Source organism: Bidens hawaiensis, unplaced genomic scaffold (assembly GCF_021521415.1).
Source record: "Bidens hawaiensis isolate Kalapana, Puna unplaced genomic scaffold, B.hawaiensis_p1.1 tig00027307_1, whole genome shotgun sequence".
In the NCBI taxonomy this organism is placed as follows: domain Eukaryota; kingdom Viridiplantae; phylum Streptophyta; class Magnoliopsida; order Asterales; family Asteraceae; genus Bidens; species Bidens hawaiensis.
Genome location: NW_027494411.1, coordinates 163,127 through 186,774, shown reverse-complemented (window position 1 = coordinate 186,774; position 23,648 = coordinate 163,127). Strand labels below are relative to the sequence as shown.

The 23,648-nt window shown below is 39.7% G+C and overlaps 1 pseudogene; it reads right to left on the bottom strand.

Moving 5' to 3' along the window:
- Window positions 1–23,648, bottom strand: part of LOC143575210 (acetylglutamate kinase, chloroplastic-like) — an 85,956-nt pseudogene that overhangs the window by 37,050 nt on the left and 25,258 nt on the right.

Sequence of the window (23,648 nt, the reverse complement as noted above, 5' to 3'; positions counted from 1 at the left end):
GGTAGGGTTACTAAGACTTGGGGAGGAATATAAACCTACTGAAAAGAATTCCCCTCTAAACCCGTATGTCCCACCATATGTTAGACAAACGGGTAGTAATGCAACCTCAACATCAGAAACAACTGTTGAGACGAAAGTTGAACTCAGGAGTTGTTTCAGATGCAATCAAATAGGACACCTGATTGCTGATTGTCCTCTAAATCAGAGATTCAGAGGTATGAGGCCTCCTAAAACTGAGAATATACCTAACAGTAATCGTTATAATGGTAAGAATGCAAACTCATCAATGCTCAGACATTGGACAAAACTCAAATTTCAGAGAAACCAGTCTTAGTTTTTCCCAGTTAACAACCAAACCTACAGTTATAATTTTGTTAATTCTCTAAGGTTTGGAAGGCCTCATAATCAATTCTCAAGAAGGTTCCCTTTCAGGACTTATAGGAATCAACCTCAAACTGACTTTGGACAACCAAAGTACAGGGTGCAATTTAACAGATTTAATCGACCCAAGACCAATAGGTCTTGGGTCCCAAGATTTTAATCTTTTCTTTAATCGTGTAGGAACAGTTGAACAGGGCTGCAAACAATCTATGGGTTGTGGATAGCGGCTGTTCCTGGCACATGACTGGTAACAAGAATTTGTTACACGAATGGAAACCTGTTCAGGGAGGTAGAGTAAGTTTTGCTGGAGAGAGTGGTGGTAGAATTACTGGGATTGGGACGGTGACTAATGGTAAAATGAAGTTAGAAAAGGTGAATTTTGTTGAAGAGCTGAAGCATAATTTGCTGAGTGTGCCTCAGATCTGTGACAAAGAGTACACAGTGCACTTTACCAAAAATGAAGCAATTGTTCTGTATCCTGGTTTCAAGATACTAGAGGCATGGGTGGTGATGAAGGCTCCAAGAGAAAAGAACACATACGTCATGGATATGAGGTCAACTGAGATGACATCAGAAGAATCATGTCTTCTATCAAAGGCAACTGAATCTGAGTCCGAGTTATGGCATCGAAGAATGGGGCATATGCATCTTCGAAAAATGAACTACATTGTCAAGAATGGGCTGGTGCTTGGTGTTCCCTTAAAGAAATTCAACTTTGAAGATCAATGCTTATCATGCAAGAAGGGAAAACAACACAAGAAACCTCATCACTCCAAGATGGTTAACTCAATTGTCAGTATACTAGACCTACTTCACATGGATCTCTTTGGTCCCGTGAATGTAAAGAGTCTTGGTGGAACTTCATACTGCTTGGTAGTAACTGATGATTACTCGCGATACTCTTGGGTGTATTTTCTGAAGACAAAGGATGAGACGGTTCAGTTGGTAATTAACTTGATTACCAAGGTTGAGAATATTATGGGGAGAAAGGTTAAGTACATCAGGAGTGATAATGGGACAGAGTTCAAAAACTACCAGATGGAGCTGTTCTGCTTACAGAAAGGGATAGAACACCAGTACAGCACCCCATATAATCCGCAACAAAATGGGGTGGCTGAGAGGAAGAACAGGATGCTAATTAAAGGAGCCAGAACCATGCTGGCTGATGCTAAGCTTCCCGTGGTGTTCTGGGCTGAAGCAGTTGCCACAGCCTGTTATATCCTTAATTGTGTTTTAACTGTTAAAAGGCTAAATAAAACTTGTTATGAACTTATGCATGGTCGAAAGCCAAACTTGAATGGTCTCGAACCATTCGGGTCCCCATGTACGATATTAAAGACAAACTCCAAATTTGGTGAGAAAGGCGACGAAGGTATTTTAGTCGAATATGTTGTTGGGACACCCAACAGAAGAGTCTTTAATTTATCGAACAGCAAGGTTGAAGTGGTATGTAACACCGACATCACGAGTTACAAACCACCAATGCCCAGCACGGGACCCGCTGAAGCTTTTGACTATGATAGACTGTTTAAATCTTTTAATGTGCCTTACTTAGATTATGCAGAAGTTGATGAGAAAATTGCTTCACAGATCATGTATGACGAGGAGGAAAATATTGTGCAACATCCATGATACAATGAAAGTCAACCTTCCACACCAAGTATAGTTAATGCTCCTGCTGCCTCTACTGAAGAAGAATTCTACAACCCTTTTCACTCTCAACAACAATGGCCCATTGATAAACTCTCTTCGAACCTGGAAGATAATCTTCAAGTCAGTTCGGTTCCGACTACTGGAGTTCACAAAAATCACCCTTTAGAGAACGTGATAGGTGATCTGTCTGATGGTTTACAAACAAGACGAAGCTTGAATGAGCACACCTGTGTTTACGCAAGCATTAAAGAAACAGGTATCATTAACGAGTGCTTGTACACCTACTTCATTAGCCAGATTGAACCAAAGAACTATCAAATGGCTCGAAAAGACAGCTCGTGGGTCGAAGCCATGCAAGAAGAGTTAGCCCAGTTCGAGAAGATGTAGGTATGGAAATTGGTTGCAAAACCGAATAATGTGCATGCGATTGGCACCAAATGGGTTTTCAAATGCAAGAGAGATGAGAAAGGGATAATTATTAGGAACAAGGCGAGGCTGGTCGTTAAAGGGTTTAATCAGCAGGAAGGAATCGCCTACAATGAAGTGTTTGCTCCTGTGGAAAGATTGGAAGCGATTCGTTTGTTTTTGGCATTTGCTGCACACAATGAGTTGAAGGTGTTCCAGTTAGATGTGAAAAGTGCGTTTCTTAACGGTAAAGTCGATGAGGTTGTGTACGTTGAGCAGCCTCCAGGTTTTCCTGACCCAGACTTTCCTGATCATGTGTACAATTTAAGTAAAGCGCTATATGGACACATCAGGCCCCTCGTGCCTGGTACGCAACCTTGTCTGATTACTTACTTGAGAATGGGTTCGAAAGAGGAAAGATCGACAGCACGCTGTTTGTCAAAAGAAAGGGGGGAGATTTTCTTCTTGTTCAAGTCTACGTGGAAGACATCATCTTTGCTGCATCATAAGTCGCCATGTGTAAGGAATTTGAAGAAATCATAAAAAGGAGGTTTGAAATGAGCGCAATGGGTGAATTAACGTTCATTTTAGGATTGCAGGTCGATCAGAAGAAAGATGGGATGTTCATCCATCAAACTAAATATGTCCAAGACGTTCTCAAACGCTTCAAGATGGAGGACAGCACCCCATTTGATACTCCGGTTTGCGTCAACCACAAGCTGGGTGCTGATTCAGACCGTGACGCAGATGTGGACCCCACCCAATATCGAGAAATCATAGGTTCTTTAATGTATTTAACTGCATCTAGACCTGACATTATGTTTGCAGTTTGTCTCTGTGCTCGATTTCAGGCAAGCCCAAAGGAATCTCACATGAAGGGAGTGAAGAGAATACTGCGGTATCTCAAAGGCAAGCCTAAGCTGGGATTGTGGTACACGAAAGGGGAGACCTGGACTTGGTTGCTTACACGGATTTTGACTATGGAGGTTGCAATCAGAATCGGAAGTCGACAACCGGTGGATGCCAGTTTCTGGGAGGAAGATTGGTGTCTTGGCAGTGCAAAAAGCAGACCTCTGTAGCCATTTCTACCTGTGAAGCAGAGTACATGGCAGCATCAAACTGCTGCTCCCAGGTTCTTTGGATACAATAGCAATTGCGCGATTACGGTCTGAATTTCACTCAAACTCCTATTTGCATTGATAACACTGCAGCGATCTCAGTAACTAACAATCCCGTAAAGCACAGCAAAACTAAACACATTGACATTCGTCATCATTTTAAACGGGATTGTGCTGAGAAGAAATTAATAGTGCTCGAAAAGGTTGATTCGTTAGATAATTTCGCTGATCTTTTTACTAAAGCGTTTGACAGAACTCGTTTTCAAAACCTTGTTGAGTTAATGGGATGATCAATCCCGAGTAACCGTATTTTTCGTTTTTACTTAAAAAAAAAACGTCACCAATGCTTAGAAGTATGTCGGTTGCTTCAGTTTGAAGGACATATCTTCGGATGTGTTCGGTCCTCACTTCTACCGGTAGATTATGAGGATAGCCATTAACCAGATGACTGAAAGCGACTGGGGCGGTTTATGATGTGTTTTTATTCTTTCGCTGAAACTTAGTCATTCATACTTAGTTAGAAGGACACATATTCGTATGTGGTCGGTCCAGCTGATCCATTGGATCTTCAGGATAGCCGTTTACCTGATGACTTTGACTTGATCGGGGATATAGAATTTAAAATATTTTTAAGGGAGATGATATAATTTTTCAAGTCTATAACTTCGTGAGAAGTTTCTTTACTATGTTTAAAAGAAAATTGATCCAACCTTGGAAAATGATAGACAAACTAATTCTGTGTGCTTAACTAGTGAAGTTATTAGGCCTAAAAGACTTTAGAACAGTCATTGTATGTTATGGTAGCTTTTTATGGTGCGTAAAAGTAGAAGTGATACTAACTAAATCTCCTCGATTTAAAGTGGTGACTCATTCAGTGTTGTGCATGTCTCCATATACATCTTTCCGAATGATAGGCAGAAAAGCGATTACCCAGTCATACACGAGCCCGTGAGTGTTCTGATTCCTGTGAAGATAGTGTGTCAAGTAACTGCAGTGATCCAGATTCGGGACTTGCAGTCGTTTACTATTAGAAGCTATGTAAATCGTTATTAAAAAAAATGTGTGTATGTGTTGTTGAGCCTTCTAAAGCTTATAATGTTCTACTTATCAATCAAGAGAAAAGAAAGAGAACGGGAAGAAGATTCTCAAGATCGAAGTGTAATTACTGTTTAATCAGACACTACGGGTCGAGGTCAACTCGGGGTGACTTGGGGAAAGCCAAATACGCTATGAGAATAAATAGGAGACATCACAGTCTCTGATGTGTTGTTCATTTATATTTTGAGCTTAATTGAACCTAATCCGTATCACAGAAGCGATGAAAACCATACTAAGTTGTTTACCTGCTTACAACCTGTGTCTTTATGTCATAATACCGCTGAACATGGATCTATGTGACAGTCACTTAATTGGTATGATTCCTGTTCGGATCTTTTCTAAAACATACTAGTCCCTGTCAAGACTGAAATTTGATCCCGTGTATTTTATTTCTAAATTTTATTTTACATATGTCATTTTATGGTTTAATACCTGGTTACTTGGTTTTTGATCGTAACATTTAATCTTTAAAGAGAGTTTTTAAAAGACAATTGCAAAATGTTCAATTTATAAAGGACCTTTGTGTAAATTTCTATACTAAGCGAACTTGTTAACAGGAGAAGTTAAGGGGTAAGCGAAGTTAACCCTAACTTCGCTTGTATAATACAGACCTATATAAAGGTCAACTTAGTCAAAACCTTTCATATTTTCAATTCAGGCGAACTTATACTCACAGAACCCTCGGCGAAGTTAAATCTCGAATCAATCCTTGTTATTTTTCTCAAATTCAACCCGTCTAAAAGGTGTGTAGGGTCGGGAGAATGTATAAGTCGTCTCGATCATGTTATTTAGATGCCGTTTTGGTCCGATTTAAGACCCCGTTCATGCAAACCTTAAACACCCACTTTTCAAACTTATTTTAACGTGTTCATAAATAATGTGATCGTCTAGATCTCTTTAGTATCATGTCTTTATTGTCCACAATCACCAATCTCACCAAATTCACTTCGTTTGGCCGTCTAAACCTTTGCCGTTTCAGTTCAGGCGAAGTTATAGTTTAGGCGAAGTTGTTCTCAACTTCGCCTAAGGCTTAACTTCACCTGTTACTTTATATTTTAATTAATCAAGGGCGAAGTTATGGTTAGGCGAAGTTATCCTTAACTTCGCCTTAGGCTTAACTTCGCCTGATGCTATAAATATTATTTGCAATTTAAACTGTTGTCAGGCGAAGTTATTGTATAGGCGAAGTTGTGCTCAACTTCGCCCTATGTCTAACTTCGCTTGCACACTTATGTTTATCTTAACTTCGCTCATGGTAATAAGCGAAGTTATGATCTGCCTTGACGATTATCTAACTTATACCGTTTGTGGTGCAGATATGGCAGCTATAGCAGGAGCCGGTGGTGCTGGTGGTGACAAGGGTGGTGATAACAACCGTCAATTTTTCCCGGGGCATAATATGTACATCACACTGGACCCGGATGCTAGTGGTGTTGATGATTACCGCGAGATAATCACTTTTCTTATCCGCTCGCGTATCTTCCATGCTATTACTACAACTCTGCCCATCTCTTTACCAAACATAGAAGATTTCTGGCAGACGGTTGAATATGATTGCAGAGTCGAGCCCCCCAGTTATGCGTGCAACGGTTAACAATCAGGAAGTGCAGTTCTCATCAGAACATATACGGGTTGCTTTGCAGTTTGGGGATGAAACGAGAGATGATCCTACAGACTTCGTGGCTCCATTCAGAGATGGTGCTTTTTTAAGAATGGGCTATTCTGGTCCATTGGGGGATACTCAGAGACGCAAGGGGTTTTTGTTAGATCAATGGCGCTTTTTCATGCACGTGATGATCGTGTGCATGTCGGGTAGAAAGGCTGGTACAGATGGAATGGGTGCGACGATGCAATCGGCAATGAAAGCACTGACTTACAACAAGCGTTATAACTTCAGTCAGATGGTGTTCTATGAGATAGACCATCAGAGACGAGCGGTGGCGCGTGAGAGATTCTTGATGTATCCAAGATTTTTACAAATGATCTTGAATCACGATGCTCCTACGCTACCTCAGCGCTGTCCGATTCGGTATGTGGAGAGTGTCAGCAAGAGAATCTTCGCCCAATGTAGATCATCAAGTGCTAGAAGTAAACCAGAGCTCCGTCCTCGACATACTCCGTTATTTGGGTACTTGATCAACCCGGAGTATGTTGCAGCTCGTGAGGACGAGTTTCGGGATCCGGCACCGCAACAGGCTGGAGCACCTCAACCACCACTTGTGGTACAGCAATCTCTTCCTGCTGCTCCTGTTGTGGCACCGGAGGAACACGTCGACCTTGTAGCTGCTTTCGGCGGTCAAGGATTTTTTGATATGGAACGTGTTGATCCAGAGGAAGAGGTACAGGTCTCGGCTGCACAGGTTTCTAGTGTGGATGTGTCGATGGCAGCAACGACTGTGGCTGATTCTGAAAGAACTGATTCAAATTCCTCAGATGATGATGTTGCTGAAGCAAGTCAGATTCTGATTAGTCAAAAAAGAATTCGTGGGAAGAGAAAGAAAGACACAGATGACAGTGAATCAGACTTTGAGGAGGATTTACATCGGTTGGTTCGTCGAGCGAGAAGGGCAAGAACGGGTGAAGGATCGGGAGCTGGTGAGAGCTCGAGGGTGGTTCGTTTTTCTCCACCCGCACTGTCTGGTATGACTATGGTCCCTACATCGTTGACAGTTACAGGACCGATCACCTCGTGTGTTGCCGTGTTGACTATCTCATCCTCCTTTGGCATACCACCCACTACATTTCAGCTCTCGGCTCCAGAAATTGTGTCCTTGCCACCTCCAACTCTTACTCCATCGGAGGTCGTTGCAAGATTTGTTGAGTCGACACTGGTTGCCACTGCAGGGTTGTCGGTTACGATACCACCTGCGGTTACTTTTACGCCTGTTTCTGATGTGCCGGTTACCTTGGGAATCCCTCCTCCGTACGCTCAAGATATTTCACATATGAGGTTTGATTTTGATGCAACCTTATCTGACTCGGAAAGAATAGCAGCTCTTGAAAGGGTCGTGGCAAAACAGTCGAGAATAAATCTGATCCAGACTCGCGCTATTCAGCGCCTTGTTGCAGAGAATCAGATTCAGTCGTCTCTCCTGATTAAGCAGGGTAAACTTTTTGATGCCTTGAAACAGTTCTTGGCATCTCAGGGGGAGACGAGCTATAAGGGTGATGAGCTGAGGACGAAGAAGAGTAACGATCGAGACGATGATCCCAATGCATCTAAAGGTGCAGGTGGTGAGTTGCCAAGAACTGAACAAGCTCTTGGGAATTCCACATCTCAGGGGGATTCTACTGGTGCAACTGGTGAATCGGGGGGTGATGATGTGGTGGTAGTTGATGCTGAGGAGGTGTTGGATGTTGAGGACGAAGGTGATGACGATGTGTTACCGAGTGAAGAGATTGAGAAGATAGGGGATGATATTGTAATTGATAGTGAGATTGAAGAGGGAGAGATTGTGGAAGAAAACGTTGAGCATGAAATTCCCGAAGTTGATAAGTCAGCTATGGGTCAAGATATGGGAAGCGATGAGATGGAATGGGAAGAGCAGCCAAGATGGAAAGAAGGCTACGCTCAATGGTTCGTAAAGACAAAGAAACCAGCGGTTCCTATTATGTTCAAGAAGAGTTACAACATCAAAGGATATGCTGAATCGAAGAAGGGGATTATTTGCTGGTTATATGATGAGCAGTTGAGGCTGTTTGTGATTAAACGTTTTGACGGAGTTCAGTATTTCAAGAGGTTGTTGAGATCGTTGAATACCTTGCCGGAGTGTGAGGTGAAGGACTTAGCCAAGTTGGGGTTGATAAACAGGAGTGATGACAACATGGCTAGGATTATTGGAAAGATAGTCTGGAAAGAAAGCATAAAGGAGAAAAAGTTCGAGCTGTTGAAACCGCAGAAAGGAAAGCTCGTTGAAGATAAAGACAGAGGAATGAGAGCTGATGGCAAGCCTTGGATGATAATGAAGTATAAGCCGATCCGTTGCTTAAAAGAAGTGCCGATGAAACAAATGCCCAAGGATGTGCTAAAGGATCTGAAATGGTGGTATGTTGATAGTGAAACGGCTGAAGCAGTGATGGAGGATGAGGATGAACAAGAGTTGCTGAGAGTGTATGACCCTATGCACTTGGTGAATTTGTCTCAAGCAGATTTGCTGGTGCTGAACGAGAAAAAGATATTTTATATTCCTGCCTGGAAAGAAGAAGCTAAAAAATATCAGAGAGTAGTTTCGGTTTGTGTCAGAGAAGGAGTACATGCTTGAAGATGGGTGACTCGAGTTTTGGGATTACAAGACACGTGATTGAAAATTGAGATATGAAGCTACTGCCAAGGGGGAGTCTGTTGGTGCATGATGTCAGTAGTTCAGTATCTAGTGTCTGTAATCATGTTAGTTTGATTTGTATTGGTGTTTTAGTTAACTTGTCTCACAAGTTCGCCTCTTATAAGCGAACTTGTGGAACAAGCGAAGTTATCAACAACTTCGCCTAGTCTGTTAGGCGAAGTTGTCGATAACCATATAAGCTAGGGTTACGGCTTGTATTTGGGAGTGAGTCCATTTTGACGTGTAATTGGTGATTGAATATCACGTGTTATTAGTTTCAATACAACGTGTCTTTTGGGTATTGTAACGTGTGTTTGTGTTTGCTTGGGTTTAACGTATATCGCCTTTTACGCTCGTATCGTCTTACGTAGGGATTCCGCACCTACGTAGAACGAGATATTTCCGTGTAGATCCGGCTGGGAACCTACATTTCATGTTCACATTTGGTGGTGCAGTGAAGTTATTGGTAGTTGTAGATCCACCAGAAGAATTATCAGCAAACCCATAAGCCATAAATCATACATTAGGATCACTATAAGAAGACGATCCCTCTTGCGCACTTTGAGTGAGAAATGCCATCATTTGACTTACAATACTACTCAAAGGCATAAAACCTCCATAAAAAGTTGGATCTCGAGTTTCTTTTGAAGATTTCTGACATTTCAGATCATATTCTCGAGCGTCCACCTTTTGCATGAATTCCGAGGACATTAGATCTTCATTCTTGAAATATTTGTTTTCTTTTAAAACCTGAGAAACGTTGAATATGAACTAGGTAAAGCATTCTTCACTATATCAGTTTTATCAGATTCAGTGGGTTCCATCTTCAACTTGAACATTTCAGCTATCAAATGATGAAAACGAGTAAGCATCTCTTCAACAGTCTCACCTTGTTAAAGTTTCAAAAATGAAACTTCAACATCACCTTCTTGCTTTCTATAGTGTTTCCCATACTTCTCATCTTGATGTGTTGAAACAATGATGCACATAATTTAATACTCCCAACTTGATGAAATATATTATCGGGTAATGCCATGGTCAAAGTAGAATATGCTTTAGTCTCGATCTCTAAAGCTTTCTTTTCCTCTTGCGAGTATTGAGAAAAAAATTTTGGAGTAAAACCCGTAGCTGCATTACCAATCATTGGAACTGTATAAACTTCATCAAGACATTGAGAACATTCAGGATGCACAGAGCCAAGATTTGCTCGAAAATGTGGTTCCCATTTAGCAAAATAGTTAAATTTTATCAACCGAGGACATTTCGAGTAAGAACCTATTTCCGCATCTAGATGTAACATTTGCTGCATTAAAACTCTAAGAGGCCAGTGCATAATAACTAGCCATTTTGACTAAATAAAAGCTCAAGTTTAAACAGAATTCAAACTTAAGGGTTTAAAGTGAAATTTAAGTAACGAATGAGGTAACGAATCAGGAATAGTAACTTAACGAACGAAGTGATGTAAGGTTGACGAATGAAAGGACGAATGAGCAACGAATAAGTAACTAATGACTTAGTCGAATGAAGGATGAATGAATTGGCGAATCAATGACAAATCAATGAAGAATGAATTGATGAATCAGAGGAAGAATCAATGACGAATGATATCACGAATGAGAAAACGAATGGTTAACGAATGAGTGAGCACGAATTAACTACAGTGAGCACAAATTAGCTATAGTTAATAACGAATGAGTTTGTTATTCAGTTGTAACAAACTTTACATGTGTCACGAATCAGTTAGAGACTGATAACGAATGACAACACGTGTATAACGAACGAGTTAATTATCCCCATAATGAATTAAGGTAATCTTCAAATGTTCAAGCAAATGTTTCCAGAAATTTGGAAATTTTCCAAATCTAAAACATGCCAAAACTCAAACTAAAATTATGTAATACTAGGTTAATTTTACACCAAATCAACCAAATCAAAGCCAAGAATGGTCGTAAACATCTCGCGAACACACGTATTATAATCCATAAACCATAACTCAATCAACTGATTACCAAAATTCAACAAAACACACACCCAAATTCCCCTGTTCCGTACACGCTCAAATTCAAACCAATTGCATCTCAAACAATCATAATAACTCAATTCAGTCCACAAATACCTTAATCAATCCAAACCGAACACAATTCAATCCCAATTCAATACTCAATTAACATCACTAAATGTTAATTCCATCAAATTCAATAAAACTATTATTAAACCAATAATATACCAAAATCTCTTTCAACTCATATCCATTTACCTTAATCAAGAGAAATCTAACCCTGGATTTACTCTGACACCACTTGTTAAACACAGATCCAATCAACATTGATTCATTGTATTGATTAGATCTCGGATATAGTTATTTGATATGCTATTAATAAGTAATTGTATAGTTATAGGAATAATATTAACGAAGTATGAGTGAGAGAGAGATTGGACAGAGGTTCGGTATTAAACTTATATCAATACAAAAATTAACTAAGGCAACATATCCTTATATAGACGATGGATTCCATTCATTACACATCTCGTAACGAATGGGCTCCATTCGTTAACATTACATAACCTAAATGAAAAGTATAGCGAATGACTCATTCTCTATACCCCCATTCATCAACATTCTATGACGAATGGGATACATACATATCAAACTAAGGTCCATTCGTTAAACATCCTTAACGAATAGATTGTACATATAATGAACTGGCTCATTCGTTAAACATCCTTAACGAATGAGTCTTTACATAAAGAATTAAACATAATTACTAAAATGTCTCTTAACATTATAATAATAATAATAATAAATTACAAACGATTAGTTACAAAGTCTCGAGACAACAAAACCGTGCGCTAACGCTCACCACTTTCTTGTTTGAGGTTCCAAAACTCAGCTTCCAGATTCATAAGCTCATTTGGAGGGAAAAATTGCTTGGTCATCATTTTTTTTAATTCATCCCACGGCATAGCCTTGGCAGCTTCGTTACCACGAATTGACTTTTCCTTCAGCCACAAGGTAAATGCCTTTTTTTCAAAGACACTTGTAGCAAAGTGGGTTCGCTTTTCATCGGGACACTCAATATGGAGGAATATGCTCTCCGCCTTTTCGTAGGACTGAAGTAGAGAAGTGGCACCTTTAGTCTTGTCAAAATTTGAGGTCTTGGTGCTTGTGAAGGTCTTAAACGAGCATTGAGATGCTTTAGGCTCTCTTGAAGCAGAGGTAATACTAGCAGAAAGGTTCTGGTGAATTTGGGTCATCATATCGGGAATGACCGCAGCTAGTTGTTTGGTGATCTAAGTAGTTAACTTGCGGCTGGAGGTTTCAGAAGAACAACGCTTGTTGAAACGGAGAGACATTCTGCGAACAATGATAACGAAAATCGTGAGACTCAGAATAGGGTGTGGTATAAAAATCCTTGTTAAAGTTTGTTTTAAAAGAAATAAATAAATAATTACCTAATTAAACACATAAATAAAAATCATAACAATGAGAATAAATCTTATATGGAACTTTAGAGTTTTCATGAATCACCTTGGACTCTTATTTTCCAAAAATCAAAGAAACTCGAAACCAAATCGAACCGAAAGCTGGGTATTTGTGTATCACCACGACTTGACAGACTTCCCGTTAAAACACATTATAAAACATTGAGGGTCGGAGTCACATGTCGCATGAACCACCATGACTTGCGTGACATCCTTAGGAGTGCAACCATATTCTTTTCACAAAGAGAACATGATCACGTTTGAAAACTTAAAGTTGTGATTCATATGGTGTTGAAAGTGGTATGCTTTGGCTTAATAGAGTCCATGCCCTTTCCTAACTCTCCAAGTAAGCAACGAGTCTCGCGTCTGATTGGGATTTATGTGCATTGCTTATCCTTAGGTTTCAATAACCTTGGTGTCAAGAGTTTCGGAAAACAAGCACGTCCCCCTTACAGTTTACTACATACCCGCCATATAGAACTATCTTTAAGAAGAAGAAATATTGGAACACCGCAACAAAATCGAATATTAAAAAATGTTTGAAAAATCATTATTTTTAGGTATAAGCCTAGGACTTGTGTGTGCTTTGTGTACATGAGGCATAAATGAATTGACAATAAAATATTAAGCCAGTGCATTGAACAATCACATAAGGCCCACATAATTTTCTAATCATGCAACCTAAACAATTAAGCAAATAAACTATAACTAACTAGAATACTGCGTCTAATGTCCTATCTTATAGTCACGGCTCTGATACTGTCACACCCTCAAAATCCACTAACGGAGTTTTACCGTCAGAGGGTGTGAACTAACAGGATCGGAATCATTAGTTATAATCAAACACCATGTTTAAAGATTCAAACCAACAAGACATTAAGTCTTAAATAAAATGCGGAAGCGTAAATTGTAAACCAAAAAGTTTGCGCCACACAGGACGACTTAAAAACCCAAGTTATTAAAATAAAAATTAAAGGAAGTTTTCAAAGCGATGGTGTTTAGCGAATGCATGTTCCTATACCGCGCGCCCACCTCGGCTACCTGAGAATAACATACTAAAAGTGTCAGCACAGGGTTGGTGAGTTCACAGGTTTATATAAATAAAGTTTTTGCGTTTGCGTTTGCGTTACCAGATAGTGTTAAGTCAATTATATATCAATAGGTAGCTAACCTATCAAGCATGTATTTCTAAGTGTTCGACACCGAAGCTGATTGTTTATCAATTGCCTTGTCACCATGTCAACCACGACCATGGTAATGTGTTAGCCAAGATTACACCCACTCGACCTACAGTCGAGTTGAGAGTTGGGTGGGGTTTGTCAAACCCAGTAGTACTACTCAACAGTGACTCACTATTATTCAAATATTTACCGGTTTGATGTTATGAAGGACTTTGGTTGGTTTGTTTGCCACTTATCCTTACAATTGATATATAAAAACTAAACAAAATCTACAGCGTTGGAGTATGTTATCTCCCCTAAAGAAAAGCGTTTAAAAAGAGTAAAAAGGGGACGTGAAACTCACTGTTTGCGAAGATAACCAAAAAGATCCGAGAAAGGTGTGCGCCACAGAAAAATCCTCACTAGTTCTCTAAAACAAAAATGAGATTTTCTAAGTATTTATACTACGAGTGAGTCCCTAGACTCGACACATACAACTTATGCATGAGATGTGTTTCGTGTTCCATTTGTGAAATAAGTGCGACTCGACAAACACGTTGGTGATACGTTACATGTGTGAACAACTTCTTAAGTGTCAAGTATTAACATTGTACATTACTATAAATTATTCCCACAAGGGCAATTTAGTCAAAACATAGCAAACATCGATCAGTTATGCACTTTTCATTACAATTCAAGTAATACAGCAGCTAAATTGTCCAGGCAGATTTTCACTTGACAAGATTACTCTTATTAATAAATTATAACATGTTAAATAAATCACCAAAAATCATCACAGAAGTAAACGTGAGTTAGGTTTCTAAAAATATTTTTATTATATTTTTATCATATACGGTTTTATCACAATGATCAAAACATCACAGCAAACACACAGCAATCATTATCATGCGCAACAGAATGTTATTTGTTATTACTGTTAAATTAAAAATCCAATTAATGCAAGAACAATTGAGTTAGATTCCTATCTCAAAATATTAACTTCCAGAAGTGGAACCAATCCATTTGGTCTTGTCGTTTATGAGATATCTTAGTCGCAAAACAGCTTACCAGCAGGCTTCCCAAATCAGACTTGCACAACAGATTTGTAAAATAATAAAAACTAACTTTTACATGCTCAAAAATTACAAATTTGGACTCTTTAGAAACCAGACTCGACCTACTACATCATAGAATCAAAAATCACTCCAGAACATGTAATAAACATCAAGTTACAGTCATTTAAACACGAATTCAATACCAGCATTAGTTTTCATCAAAACTCAACAAATCATTAACCTATGAACTATAACTCATACATACAACCCTCTAGATGCATAATTCAGCAACCATGCATCTCAATTTCACTTTACATAAACAATTAGAGTTTTACTTTACAGTTCAATTTCAAGAAACATGTAATTAACAATCAACAACAACATAACTAGTTATCAATTCACTAGCAATAATCAACAAACACATAATTAAACCCTAACTCATCTTAAATCATCACTTTCAAGATTTAGGGTTTTGATTAACACCTTCAATGGCCTAATTAAACACATGGAATGATTAAAGGAGATGTTAATTACCTATCTAGCACCTTGAATCCTTCAAAACAAGCTTGAAAAGAGATTGTATGTGTGTGTGTGTAGCTCACGGCTGCCAAGAGGAAAAGGGGGAGGGGGGGAACGATCGTACAAGGGGGTAGGGGATTAAGGTTTGTGTAATAATCTGATTAATATTATTAATTTGTTACACCTAGCCCCCTTAACTTCTAGTAAATCAATTTCTAGTATAAAACAATAGACTTTTGCTTCTTAATTTTTTGTGTTCTATATATAAATATCAAGTAGTACATAGATTAACACATAATTATCAAATACTTATTGTTTTGATATTTGTCGTTTGTTCACCAACGGTTTGAGTCGACTCGTGTGTATTTCGGTGAAATTCCGGAAGACTACTTGTGCAGTGATTGTCATGCATCATTTATAACCCTAATTTAAATGTAATGAGATATGCATTACAGTTCGTGTGATCTTAAGTTTGAATTAACGGAGTTTGGATTAACGGAGTTAACGTGAAATTGACGAGTGTCACAGATACCAATCTGTAACACCCCGGCTAGAGCGGAATACGCCCGGGTGTGACGTACAGATTGTTCAAAACACATGTGACACTATTAAGCGACAATAATATCGTTAATTCATTCAAATCCCAAGTACACAAGTTGATCAAATAAACAAAAACAATGGAAGGAAATAAAACAAACATCTTCTTTGTTTATTATTTAAATAACCTAACTTCTAGTATCTTCGTCATTTCATCCTCTAATGAAGGTACCTGTAGCATACATATAAAATAAAGTCAACTAATTGAATAGGTGAGTTCACACAAGTTTGATACAATTATATAAAAATCATACAATTCCATGAAACTTAATGTAGTAATAGCGCAAGCAATGTGTTTTCCAATTGGTAACAACAAATGTACTCGGATCGGGGGTCCCTATTCCACTCATAACATCGAGGTCCTAAGTGCATAGGGGGGCGTATGATCATACTTAATGAGGAAACCATGAGCACGTAATCTTTGAGCAAGTAAGCAAGTAAACACACAACTCCATGATAACAAATTGTAGTTTGAATATACAAAGCGAAGTAAAACTAAGTATTTTATTATGATATGTATGCTACCCCCAAAATTAAAAGCGTACAAAGGGGTGTGAGAAACTCACCTTTGAGATTGGATGAAAACTTGAAAATAATACGGTAAGCGCATTATATGAAACCGAACGATAGAATCTCACAAGCTAAAATAATAAGAACATGAAAATTAATAACTAATTTATTGGAATAAAATGTCAGTTTTAAAGTTCATACGTTTATATATATATATATATATATACACATTTTAAAGCATATTAATATTTAAGTCAATTGGATTTTAACGATTTGTTATTATTGTTAGGCCACGATTTTTATACTGAGGATCATTAATCCTTGACTGTCTTATGGATTGTATATCCTTGAAATATACATCAGGATATAAAGGATCGACGATCCTCGGTATTGTTTGTTTACAAATGATTGTGTTTAGTATGGTGATATCCTCACGGGACATCCTATAGCTGGAACATGGATATAGGATCCTAATTTAACATAGCTGATTATGGATGAACTCTCAAGAATATTGATGTTTAAATAACAAAAACGGTATCTAGACCTGGTCTACCGCTTTATTCGCTAGTGAGTGGCTATCAGCACGTGGTCAAAGAGCACGTTGGTGAAGAATGGAAGACTAGCAGATTTATAGGATGAAGTCGTTAAGTTTGTTAATTACTTTTTCCTTATATATTTGAGTATGATCGATAGGAAAAGACACATGTACTTACACATACACACTAGAGCAGAAGCAAATACTCTCTCTAGACACTAGCTTTCGTTGTAATCTCGATCATATACTCCACAAACACTTGTAATCACTTTTCATTCATTAATAAACTCGACGGTGATATTTTTCACCGTCCGGGGGATTTTTGTGCCAGAAACCGAGATAACCATATACTCATCGACCAAAGGTTAGCTTGTTGATCATTGACTAAAGTACTTCGACCAAAGATTATATTATTAATCATTGACCGGAGCTATTTTACCAACGATTACCTTGATAAGTTTTGACCGAGGTAAGACTATCTTGGTTAAGGGCTTTTTCCCTCGTGATCAAATCATCGTGTTCATCAATATCACGCTTATATACTCGTTATTATTGAATTGGCACCTTACCTCACATAACAGATTTGGATACTTGATCCTTAGCTGATTTTTGTCCAAAACAATTTGGCGCCCACCGTGGGGCAATTGGTGCTATAATCCATATTATTCTCATCAACCTTCATTTTTCCATACCCTAAACACTCGCAATGGCCTCTCAATCAACCTCTGCGTCGTCAACCATGCCATCATCGGTTTCTCTCTCATCAAGGACCTTGCCACCGATGCCTCCGCCAATCACGGGAGCACAACGAACTGCTGCTGCTGGAAGCAAGACGCAACTACCAGTCTTCCATAGCTCGAAAACTGTTACTGCTACCCCGGTGATAAATACAAACAGTGATGTTTCATCTATGTTTTCGCAGATTAAAGCAGATATGGAGTAGCAGAACAATACCAACCAAAGGATCATTCGTGAGATAGAAGATCTCAGGAAGAATAAGAGGCCAGCAGAAGATCTCACTCCCTTGGTGCCTAGGATGCTGGATTTCACCAGTCCAGGATCCATGGCTCAGCCTTCGCATTGGTCTTTACTGTTTCATCCAGGATCCTCTATCCTGCAACCGGGGTCCATGGGTCAACAGGCTCAAGGATCCTCAATGTTTCAGCCAGGATCATCCATCCTTCAACAAGGGTCCATGGGTCAGCAGGCTCAAGGATCCTCACTCATTCAGTCAGGATCACGTATCATTCAACAAGGATCCATAGGTCCTCAGGTTCAAGGGTACTCGGATTCCCAGCAAGGACCACCTAGAATCAACCATGGGTCAATGGTTCAACCAATGCAGAGTTCCTCGATGTTCCAAAGGGGATCAGGGATGCTTCCGCCAGGATCCTCTGGGATTCCTTATCAAGGATCCTTATTTCAAGATCCAGGATCCTTTGGATCCCAACAACAACGTTCTTCCGAAGTCCATGATGGGGACATAATCCCCATGCAGACCATAGCTTCCGGAGGACCCACTCCGATTGCTGACTCCTCTTATCCCAGATACCGGTCTGGAATACCAAACTCCACCCAGCAGAGAGGTAATTGGTACGATCCTATATCTTTAGATACTAACCATGGTTCAATGCAGGATGCAGGTATCAACCAGGTAATGACCAAGGAGTTGCAAAAAGTCAAGGATATGATATCCAGTATTCCCGGGGTGATACGTCCAATTCCTGAGATACTGGAGGGAAGTCACAAATTATCCAGATTCGCTCCGCCCATTTGTGATGCTGAAATCCCGAAGCGGTTCCAAACTCCCAACATGAAGACATATGATGGGAGCACTGATCCAGAGGAGCATGTTGCCCAGTATAGGGAAAGGATGGAAATTAATCATGTTCCTGAAAGACTCAAGGAGGCTTGCCTTTGTAAAGGATTTGGAGCCACGCTAACAGGAGTTGCACTTAAATGGCTGCTAAGTCTCCCCCCTTTCTCGGTTACATCTTTCTCTCATTTAGTTAATTTGTTTAACACTCAATTTTCCTGTAGTCGGAAATTTGAGAGGTTAACCAGTGATTTATATCGTGTTGTTCAACCTAGTGATGAATCCCTTAGGGATTTCGTTACCAGGTTCGGCAAGGAAGCTCTAGAAATCCCAAACCTTGATATGACTACTGCTGTTGAAGCATTCAAGATGGGAATTCAAAAGAACTCCCCCTTTTATGATGATTTAGTGATGACTCCATGCAGGACATTAGATGAAGTCAGAAACAGGGCATTAAGATACATCCGGTTAGAGGAAGATAAGAAGATCCAGAATCGTCTCGGGGGACAAACGAAACAAGAAAACCCTGAGAAGAATAAAGGATCCTGGAATAGGAACAACAATTCGAAGCCATACGCCAAGTTCAACAATCAGAACGTACGAGCAGTTGAAGAAGGAGATGACGATGAAGACTACCCTTGCATCTCCGACTATTGTTTCTCTGTAGATACTTATGGCTTGATTTGTGCAATGAAGGATCTCAGAGAAAAAGCAAGGTGGCCCCGAAAGAATGAGAAGGTTGTCGGTTTCAAGGACAAGCCTAAGTGGTGCGCCTTCCACGAAGATTTTGGCCATGCAACAGACGAGTGCATCGGATTAAGGAAAGAGATTGGGTACCTCCTGAGCAAGGGTCACTTTAAAGAACTCTTGGGAAGGAAGAAATCCAAGATCCAGGATCCCGAAGATATTCCACAAAAAGCAACACCACCACCGCCAGATGCCCATGTGATCAATTTCGTCTCTAGAGACTACGATTGTTTAGAGATTCGTGTGCCATAGAAGAAAGTCCCATAGAATAATTCGAATTGGACAATCAGAGAAGACCACTCATCCCCACTACTCAGATGACTGATCAGAGAGTCTTTTTCAATTCAAGGATCCAGGATCCTCAACAAAACAAGCCAGATGTGCCAGCAGTTAGTTTTATCTCGGGAGGTTCAGACATATGTGGAACATCTTTCTCCGCAGCAAAAAGATTCGCCAAAGAGATCAAGATGGATAACGGAGATCACTCAATAGTATCAACCACATTAACAACAGACAGGAGAATCTTTTTCGATGAGGAAGACAAGCTGAACATTCAGGATCCTCATCATGACGGTTTGATTATTACTTTGTTTATATCTAACCATTATGTACGCAGGATCCTGGTGGACGGGGGCAGCTCGGTCAACATTATCCAGCATGATGTCCTCAAAAAGATGAACATCCCGGATTCAGAAATCATCCTAAGAACATCGGTGCTAGTCGGTTTCAGTGGCGAAACTAAAAAGACATTGGGGGACATCAACCTCCCAATTTATATCGAAGGGTTAAATTCATACCAAAAATTTTGTGTTATAGATAACCTTTCCTGTTGTAATGTTATTTTAGGTAGGCCTTGGCTCCATGGCATGAAGGCCGTAGCTTCAACTTATCACCAATGCATCAAGCTACCAACTCCTTGGGGAGTTGTAAAGATAGTAGGTGACCAAGCGGAGGCTAAGAACTACTATTCATCATCAATGAAGCCAGCAGCCAAGCAAACTATAGCATAGAAACTACAGCAACATCCTAGGAACGTGCTGGAAGCTCGGGAAAAAGACCTCAAAGAAGTATCATTGGACCCCGAAGATCCAGAGATAAAAGTGTTCCTAGGATTCAGTATCCCCATCAAAATCGAGGAGGGTATAATATCCTTCCTAGGGCGAAGAAGATCTACTTTTTCCTTCAAGCACTCAGACATGATAGGTATTTCAAAAGAGGTAATCACTCATAAATTCGGCCTTGATTTATCTACTAAACCCGTCCATCAGAAGCAAAGAAAATTCGCTCCTGAGAGGAACAAGATCATACAAGAAGAAGTTGAAAAACTTCTTAAGGCCGGTATGATCAGAGAGGTTCAATATCCTCGATGGTTAGCTAATGTGGTCGTTGTTTCAAAAAAGAATGGAAAATGGAGGGTGTGTGTCGATTTCACGGATTTAAACAAGGCATGCTCCAAGGATCCTTTCCCATTACCACATATAGATGCCATGGTGGATGCAACGGCTGGACATGAAATGCTCACCTTTATGGATGCTTCCTCTGGATTCCAACAAATTCAGATGGAACCATCTGATCAAGAGGACACAACGTTCATGACTCCAACCGGCATATATTGTTATACTGCTATGCCGGAGCAACATACCAAAGACTAGTCTACATGATGTTCAAGGACCAATTGGGCAAAACTATGGAGGTATATATAGATGATATGGTAGTAAAGTCGAAGAAGGCAGAGGATCACCTCAGAGACCTTGAGGAAGCATTCAATATCCTTGACCATTATAACATGAAACTAAATCCGTCCAAATGCCACTTCGGTGTTAAGGCTGGAAAGTTTCTGGGATATATGTTCACAAAGAGAGAAATTGAAGCAAGCCCGGAGCAGATAGAAGCTATTGTCAATCTCAAATCTCCTGCAAATGCCAAAGACGTCAAGAGGCTCACCAGATGAATAGCGGCCTTGAATAGATTCATCTCAAGATCCTCGGAGAAGTGCAAAGACTTCTATGATATCCTTAGAAAGAACAAGAAATTTGAGTGGACTGAAAAGCATGAAGCTGCGCTTATAGCCCTGAAGGATTACTTATCCTCAGCTCCAGCTCTAATGAAGCCTGTGGATGGAGAATCCTTGTATCTATATCTTGTTGTCTCAGGAAATGCAGTGAGTGCAGTCTTGGTAAAGGATCATGAAGGTGAACAACATCATGTATACTATCTAAGTAAAAGTCTTCTAGATGCGGAGTCCAGGTATTCTCATTTAGAAAAGTTAATTCTTGCACTTATTATGGCTTCTACTAAACTAAGACATTATTTTGAAACTCACCCTATTATTTTGAGAACTAACTATCCTGTAAAGAATGTTCTTAGAAAACCAAAGTTATCAGGTAGAATGGCTAAGTGGGCTGTAAAATTGAGTGCATATGATGTCCAATACGAGCCAAGAACAGCAATCAAGTCTCAAGCACTAGCAGACTTTGTGGCTGATTTCACTAGTGATCTACAAAAAGAGGCTGACTTGGAAGTCCAACAACTAGAAAAGACCAAGGATCCTTGGATACTCTTCACAGATGGAACATCCAACGTAAGAGGAACAGGATTAGGGATCCTACTGAAATCGCAAAAGGGGGACATATTAACCCAGTCCATAGCTTGTGAGTTCCAGGCAACAAACAATGAAGTAGAGTACGAAGCTTTAATCGCAGGTTTGCAATTAGCCAAAAGCATAAGGATCAGGTATCTTCAAGTTTATGTAGATTATTTGTTGATAACTAACCACTTTAACGGCTCGTATGCTGTTAAAGGTGAGAAACTAATGAAATATTTAGATGTTGTGAAGGAATTGTCGAAATCCTTCAAAATATTTAATATCACACAGGTACCGAGGGAAGAAAACGCTGGGGCAGATGCCTTAGCAAACTTAGCCTCATCTCTGAAGATCCATGAGGATTTGAAAATCCCAATAATCCACATTCTCGCGCTAGCAATAGGAGAACAGGAAGTTGGGGAGATAACAAAAGACAAAGAAATCGTGCTCTGGGATCCTTTATCCTCAAATAACAAAGGATCATGGATCCATCCTATCAAGAACTATATTCAGACTGGAGAAATTCCAGCCACAGAAAATCCCAAGTCCTTCAAGCTCAAGGTATCCCAATATATATTATTAGATAATATGTTATATAGAAAATCTCTTGCAGGTCCATATCTGAGATGCATCGAAGATCCTGAGACCCAAGAAGTACTTAAGGATTTTCACGAAGGAGATTGCGGCAATCACACAGGTGGAATAGCATTATTTTCCAGGATACTCAGAACTGGATACTTCTGGCCAACAATGAAGAAAGATGCAGTGGAGTATTCAAAGAAGTGTGATGCTTTCCAAAGACACGCGAACATCCTTCATCAACCAGCGGAGCCTCTATATCCTATATCCTCCCCATGGCCTTTCATGAAATGAGGTATGTATATTGTAGGCAAACTACCAAAAGCACCAGGTGGAAAAGTCTTTATGCTTGCTATTACTGACTACTTCTCCAAGTGGATTGAGGCAGAAGCATTTGTACAAGTCCGAGAAAAGGAAGTAATATCTTTTATTAAACAAAATATTATAACTAGATTTGGTATTCCCACTGAAATTGTTTGTGACAATGGTTCCCAGTTTATCGGGAAGAGGACCACTAACTTTTGTGACAGTTAGGGCATCAAAATGATCACTTCGACTCCGGTTCATCCTCAAGCCAATGGTCAAGCAGAGTCCAGCAACAAGATCATCATAATCTAAAGAAGAAGCTAAGATCCAAGAAGGAAAAATGGGCTGAAGAACTTCCTTATGTTCTCTGGGCAGACAGAACTACACCCAAAAATGCAACGGGCCACACACCCTTCTCCTTGGTGTTTGGATCAGAAGCAGTGATTCCCATAGAAATGGTGGTTCCTACTACAAGAACCAGCATCCGTGATCCTGAAGCCAATAAAGAAATCCTTCTTGAAGACTTGGATACTATAGAGGAACACAGAGATCTAGCAAAAATTAGAATGGCAGCTTATCAACAAATGGTAGCTGGGGCATATAACAAAAATATCAGAATTAGGAGATTTCAAGAAGGAGATCTAGTATTGAGGAAAGCCTTCCAAAACACAACAAATCCGGCTGATGGGAAGCTAGCGCCTAAATGGGAAGGACCTTATCAAATTGAGTCGGAAGCAGGAAAGGGGACATATCATTTTCTCACAATGGAAGGCAACAGGT